Here is a 7,337-nt window from a genome sequence, read left to right as displayed (position 1 = left end):
CCACACATCCACCAAACATGTCTTTGGTTTTCTCTTTCTTTTTATGAAACACAACATGCCCCATAAGTTCCCTACATTGTGTCCAGTCTTGGTTTTCTCTTATGTTCTCCACTTGCTTAAAAAAGAGGCTAGTGGTTAGTGTAGATGAACTTTAATCTAGCAACATGGCTGCTCTGTCAAGGAATCATATCCAAAGACCTTCTAGGTCTATGTGATCCATCTGGAATATAGACACAGCTTTAATCCCAGAAAAACGAGGCAAGCAGATATCTGAGTTCAAAGCCAGCCTAGTATAGAGCAAGTTTCAGGTAAAGAAAAGTTTAGATACAGGTGTGGTGGTACATGCCTTTAATCCCATCACTAAAGAGACAGAGGCATGCAGATCTCTGAATTCTAGTCCTTCAGTTTGGTTGAGTCACTGAGTTGAGAGGCAATGCAGTAGAGTGGCATTCATGGGAGTTCAGATCATAGAATTCAGAGGGAGTTTTTACAGGGACAGGTTGCAGAGAGAACAAACTAGACACCAATGAAGACAGAAAAAGCCAGAGAATGAAATGGAGCTAGATTAGCATAGATTGTCAGAGTTAGTCTGAGGCCAAGCAGAGCAACTCAGTGAGAAGCTGAGAGAAGTCAGCTTCAGTCTGCTTGGAGGGGAGATTGGGCCAGAACAGTTGACTGGGGGATGGGGGTAGAGATAGGAACAGGAGAGATCAAGTAGGGGTGAACAGAGGAAAAGAATACTGGGGAGGAAAACAGGAATCAGAAGGAGGCATCTCTAGAACAAGCTAGAAACATAGGACAATCGAAACTCCCAGGTAAGACTTCTAGCAATAAGGGATATGAAACCTGAAATGGCCATCTCCTGTAACCAGGCAAGACTTCCAATGGAGGGATTGGAGTACTAACCCAGATACAAAACCTTTGACCCACAATTTATTCTGCCTATAAGATATGCAGGGTAAAAGATGAAGCAGAAATTGACAGAATGTCCAACCAGTGACTGACCCAACTTGATATTCAATAAGAGGGATGCCATTCTGTGATGGTTTATATATGCTGGGCCCAGGAGGTAGCACTATTAGAAGGTGTGTCCCTGTTAGAGTAGGTGTGTGTCACTATGGGTGTGGGCTTTCAGACCCTCATCCTAGCTGCCTGAACCTCAGTATTCTGCTAATAACCTTCAGATGAAGGTGTAGAACTCTCAGCTCCTCCTGCATCATGCCTATTTGGATGCTGCCATGTTCCCAACTTGATAATGGACTGAACCTCTGAACCTGTAAGCCAGCTCCAATTAGATGTTATCCTTATAAGAGCTGCCTTGGTCATGGTGTCTGTTCACAGCAGTAAAACCCTAACAAATACATATTCCTAAAATTATTAATGATATTCTTCTATATTCGGAGACAGGAAATCTCATCAGTGTCTTTACCTAGAAACTGATGGAAACAGATGCAGAGACCTACAGTCAAGAATTAAGTAGAGTTTGGAGAATCTTGTTGCTGACGACGAGGAGGAATTGAAGTATTGCAGGAGGTATTAGAAAACGCGACTGGTCTGGCTAGCTCCCGGCCACCGCCATGTTCCCAATCTAAGTTCCCTCAGTATTGGTGGCCTACTGTCAGTGCTGCAGGCCCAGAACCCATGAAACACTGGCGTGGCTGCTGTCTCCCCCTGTGAGTTCAGTGGCACCCATGGTTCTAGACATGGGCCCTGGTGCAACTCTGCCACCCTCATAGTGCTCAGCTCAACCTTAGAAAATAAACGCCATCCTAGCGGTACCCGGTGGAAAGAAGACTCTAAATGCTTTAAAATTATATAATAGATTTATATATCAGTAAATACTCAATAGCAAGATACTCACACAATTAGAATCGTTAAACCAACTACCTAACCTTGATATGAATAACTACTTGAGGCTGCTAGAGACACATAGGTCTGCCTCCATCTCTCTTCTCCTTCTTCTTTCTTTTCCTCCTTCTTCCTCTCCCTCTCCTCCAAACTTTTCTACTCCACTTTCCCTGATACTGCCCAATCACTGGCTCTAGCCTTTATTTTACAAATTAAGATGGGTAGAAGGTTCACAAGAAGTTACCTGTATACTGATTGACTCCTCATCTGCAGCCCCTCCTGGGAAAGCAGAATTAGCATCAGAATACAAGACCAGGGCTGTCCATAACATTGAAGGAGCCAGAGAATTCAAGGACACCACCAAGAAAACCTATAAAATCAACTAACCTGGGTCTATTGGTCCATTGGTGGTCACAGAGGCTGACTCTCCAACAGGATGCATGGGATGGACTTTGGCCCTCTGCCCATGTGTAACAGGTGTATGGTTGAGCATTCAGGTGGGACTCCTAACAGCAGAAGTCAGTCAGGCTGTCTCTGACTCTGTTGCTTGCCTTTGGATCCCTTTCTCCTAACTGGGCTGCCTTGTCTAGCCTCAATAGAAAATGTGCCTAGTCTTACTACAACTTGACATGACAAGGCTGGTTGATATCCACGAGAGGCCTCCTCTTTTCTGAGGAGGAGAGGAAGGGTGGAAGGGTGGGGTAGGTGAAAGAGAATGGAAGCTGTGATCAAGATGTAAAGTAAATAAATAATTTATTTTTTTAAAAAAAGTACTACCCTCAAACTAAACAAATAGTATATTAAAAATAAAAATAAATTAAATAAAAAATAACTTGCATTTCAGCATAAGCTGTGTGTCTTTCCATCCCTCTCATGCTTGCCTCCCAGTTATGTTATTTCATTGTTTATCTTGCTTCCACATATCTTCCTTTCATACTATGATCACTCCAGCAAAACTCTAGCTTCAAATTGGGTATTAGCATCTACATTCAACTGGATTCAAGGACTGATTTATCTCTGGCAATGTAAACCCAGATCAGGCAGGAGGTGAGACATCCAAGAGTTTCAGATGTCTCTATTGTTAGAACATTCACTCATTCATTCCAAAGAATTTTTCAGAGGAGGAGCCGTTCTGCACTTTTCAGTCAATAAGACCTTTAAAGCTTGAACACTGTATACAAGGGCAATTGAACTGGCTGGTTACCATTAAGCAGTATCGGTGCCCTCAGTGGGATAATGAAAAAATGAAGGCAATTAAGAAACAATGAAAATTAAGTATGAAGGGCAGAGGAACATTTTGATTGATAACAAACATTGCTTGAGCAAGATAATTGGATGCTAAATTCGAGAATTAATGGAGTTATAAAGTTTCAAAGGAGATATCAGTGGAGAAGATCTGTTATGGTCGTAGATAAAAAATGTGTATAGAGATTACAATAGAGGTTTAGAGGGCCTGAGCTCCCCTGAGTCCAGGAGCCTGATCTAGAGGAATGCGAGCCTGCTCTAAAGGGAATGGATCTTACTCTAGAGGGATAGGTAGAGCCTTTTTATTATGAGGGACATCAAATTAAGCTTCTTTTGTGTTCCACATGTAGTGTTCTCCTGTGAGAGAACTTAGCAAATTCTACATCAGCTTGTACTAAATTTGTGTTTTCTCATGCCCCTGGAAAATATTGTTATTTGTGGGTGTTCCTGCAGGCTTTTCACAGAAGCTAATTATTCAATCATTACCAATTCAGCACTGACTTCTTAAACAGACTCAAATGAGTAGTGTTGGTAACATCTGTCAACCGATTAGGAGCCAAGGGAAACCATTTGGAATATGCCTTGTTTTTTACTTCACTCTAGAAGTTCATCCTGTTGTTTCTAATGTTTAAAACCATGAGTTTAACTTAAAGCTAATACCTTTAAAAGTTCATTTTCTTTACATATATTTTATTTTTCAAATTCCACAAACATGACTGAACTCTGTAAATAACCTTCATGACTGGATTAACAAATGTACCATTTAGAAATTGACTTTAGTCACATCCTCAGCTCATTGAAAAAAGCTAAAGATACTGTACTGTGATCACATTGTTTCAAATTTCATTATTCTTTTTTTTAAATCTGTGAGTTTCAAATGTTGTGATAAGTACTTATTAAGAAAGTCATTTTGTTTGCTTATATGAGTATTAAATGCTTTATGATATAATTAGTTTCTAAAAAATGAATATTTAGTTGTCCCAAAAAACCACATGAACTTAAAGTCCTTTGTTTGTTTTGGCATGAAAGAATAATAATTTGCCAGCCACATTTTAATAAATGAATAATAAAACACGAGTCGAAAAAATGGGCCAAACTTATAATAATCAAATTTCATCATAGATAATATTCCTAGTTTTCTAATTTGAGAGGGTGATGACCCAGTGTGTGTTTACAGTAATAGAATAAACAATACCTACATAGAGACAAATTTAAAATATAAAAAGACATCTGAAGCTTACAATGATACAATAAAAACATTATACTAGAAGCATGAACATTAAATAAAAGGAATGTATTTACTTGTAAATTGTTGCAATTTACAACGTTATAAGTATTTATAAGTGCAGAATGATAAAACATAGGAAGTAAACATTTTACTCAACAATTGAAATTATTCAACAAGGATATCTGTAAAGAACTTTATAATATACAAAGTTTTTAATGATTAAATACTGATGTACATGTTATAAGTGATCAGGAGATGACGTTCATGTGAGATGGAAACTTTGTAAAATTTTAATTGAAACAAAAAACCTTGGAATATAGTGTCAACCACATGAAATAACTGAATAATGCATAAAAATAGAAAGCAGAAGAAAAGACTGAGTGGAATATACAAGCTACATAGGACTTGGACGAATTTATTGAAAGAAATATTTATAATATTTAACTATTTTAACGTGCTTTCCTATGGGCAGTGAGATATTTGTGGACATTCAAATTTGCTCTCTCCAATACTCTATAACGTTTTGAAATTCTTAAACAGGGTCTAAGTGCTGTCATATAAAAACAAGCTGAGCTCTCATTGGTGCAAAGACACAAGAAAGTAGGTCAAAGTGAACCATGTCTCACCACAGAATCATTGGATCACTGTGGAGTTCTGCCCACATTCTATGTGTAATTTTGAGGAACTCAAGGCTGTCAAAACCAAGGTACCCCAGCCCACCTTTAACAAACATGCACACTGTGATCTCCTCCTCCTGACTGAGCTATCTTGAGATACTGTAGCTTTTTTTGAGAGATGGAAAAACATTGATGCAGAAACTCATGATACAGGAATTCCCACAAGCACATTTACATAAGATCTTTCTGATATATACTCCAATTAGAATTACCTTAATAGGTACAAGAAAGTATGCTACAAATGCTCTTTATGGCTTTGCAAAAGGACAAACAGAAAAGCAATCTTTAAAAATTACATTGTATTGATTTTTAAACTTTCATAAGAGTGTTAGAGAAAATAAACACATTTTCCATAGTAAATCATTATTTCAAATTTGTTAAAAAAAAGAAAGAAATCTATTATAAAATAGTAGAAAAGCAACATTTAAATTAAAGACAGATAGATGGCACTGTAGGTCTATCCTACTTCTCTTTCAGTATGAAGAAACTTTTACCTTAACTTCCAATATGTGTAATATTGAAGATAACTCCCTTCCCAATATCCTGACAAAAAACTTTACAATCTTAAATCATTTATGTTGTTTATTCTTAAACAAAGAAAAATGCAAATGTTATATCAAGTTATCAATACAAGCATATGTGTATCTGTGTGTGTTTGTGTGTTTGTGTGTGTGCACTCATGTGTATATGATATAAAAAGAAGTAAGAAAAATTTTAAAAAATTAATTTCATTTTCTGAAAATGTATTCATATCTAATAAGCTAATTGAGAAGTTTAAAAACCATGAGCTAGTTTTTTAACTGATTTCAGCATTTGTTATTTCTCAATTTCTGTGCTTGAGAACCTGATACAGAGTACGTGGTTGCTGATAGAGTCAGTTCCCTGTTAGTTTTTAGCTATGGGCTTCCCTCAAGCAACTTGACATATGGACCTTCTTAAAGAACCTCTCACTTTCAACACTATTGCTTTCTTCACCAAGAACAAGGAGATGCTTAAATGAAATGAATTGTTGACTTTTTATTTGCAAATGTAGAGAATGAGTGGGGCTTGGGAGCCACGGGTCATCTCCATTAACATATGAAAGAAACTAAGGACAAAGAGAAAGACTGAAAACATTCCCCATGCAGGCTACAGGTAAAGGCCAGAGTAAGTTACACAAAAGCCTACAGATTACAAGTTCAGTAAAGATGGCTGTTTTGTGAATGATTCAGAAAAGGGGAAGGAGTTTCCTGGTTCAGGACCTTTGACCTTTTCATCTTTCCATCTTTATAAACCATTTCATTTTTTGGAAATGCTCTCTTTATAAATAGTCTCTATTTCTACTACTAATTATATGTCTCTGGTTCGATTCTTTGTTCTATGGCACAGAACCTGGAAATCTCGGAGGGTGACCTTCAGACCCCGATCCATACCTACAACATTTTTACTGATCATGGAAAATACTTTCAGTCTATTTTATTTATTTAAAATTGATTACTAGATTGAGCTCCTATACCCTTAAATGGATGTGATTGGATAAAATTTGCATACTAGGAACCAAAGCCTCTGAAAATCACTCTTGAAAACTTCCTACCAATTTTCACTTGTCTGTAGATGAGACAACACTTAAATAAGTTAAATCACACCAGCAGAAACATGAAGCTCTCATCATCAGAAATATGAGTCCTTCCATCTGCTTAAGAGTTTAGAGCCAATGCCAAGCCTCACATTCAAATACACTTCAGCAATTTCTGTGATGCATACAGCCATAGCAGAGATCCTAACTAACTCTTGCCAACACTTTTGACCTATAGAAATCATGAGATATTGGGATATTGGGATACTTTTAAACCTTTCAGTATGTGAAAATGTGTCATGTTTCTTTAGGTTCCCCACTCTGCCCACTGACCCCAGCCTATAAGGGACCTATCTATCTAACTCAGGTTCTTGGCCACTTTAACAGTATCAGGTATGGTTTCTGTCTCATAGAATAGGTTTTACATCCAATAAAATAGTAATGTGTTCGCTTTATAACATTTGTATCACTACTGGAGGCAAGTCACTGTTGTATGAAGCAAGATTTAGAGCTGAGTCAAAATGATAATAATTTTCTTTCTGGCAGCATGCATTCTAATTTTCATCCTCCAGTAGTGGGTCAAAAGATGGTAAAAATATTAAAATAGATTAAATATACTGTGAACATATTATGCTATCCATCCAATTGTCTATGAGTGAATCAAATAGTGGTCAACTAAAATTGCTCATGATAAATGAATGAGGTTCGCCAAACAATGAGTTATTCCTGGACTAAATAAAGCTACACATAAAAATATACCTTCCAAATAAATTGTCTTTATTTT

The sequence above is a fragment of the Grammomys surdaster genome, unplaced genomic scaffold, assembly GCF_004785775.1.
Source record: "Grammomys surdaster isolate TR1022 unplaced genomic scaffold, NIH_TR_1.0 126531, whole genome shotgun sequence".
Lineage (NCBI taxonomy): Eukaryota > Metazoa > Chordata > Mammalia > Rodentia > Muridae > Grammomys > Grammomys surdaster.
The sequence above is the reverse complement of the archived record's forward strand: the minus strand, read 5'-3'. Positions refer to the sequence as shown.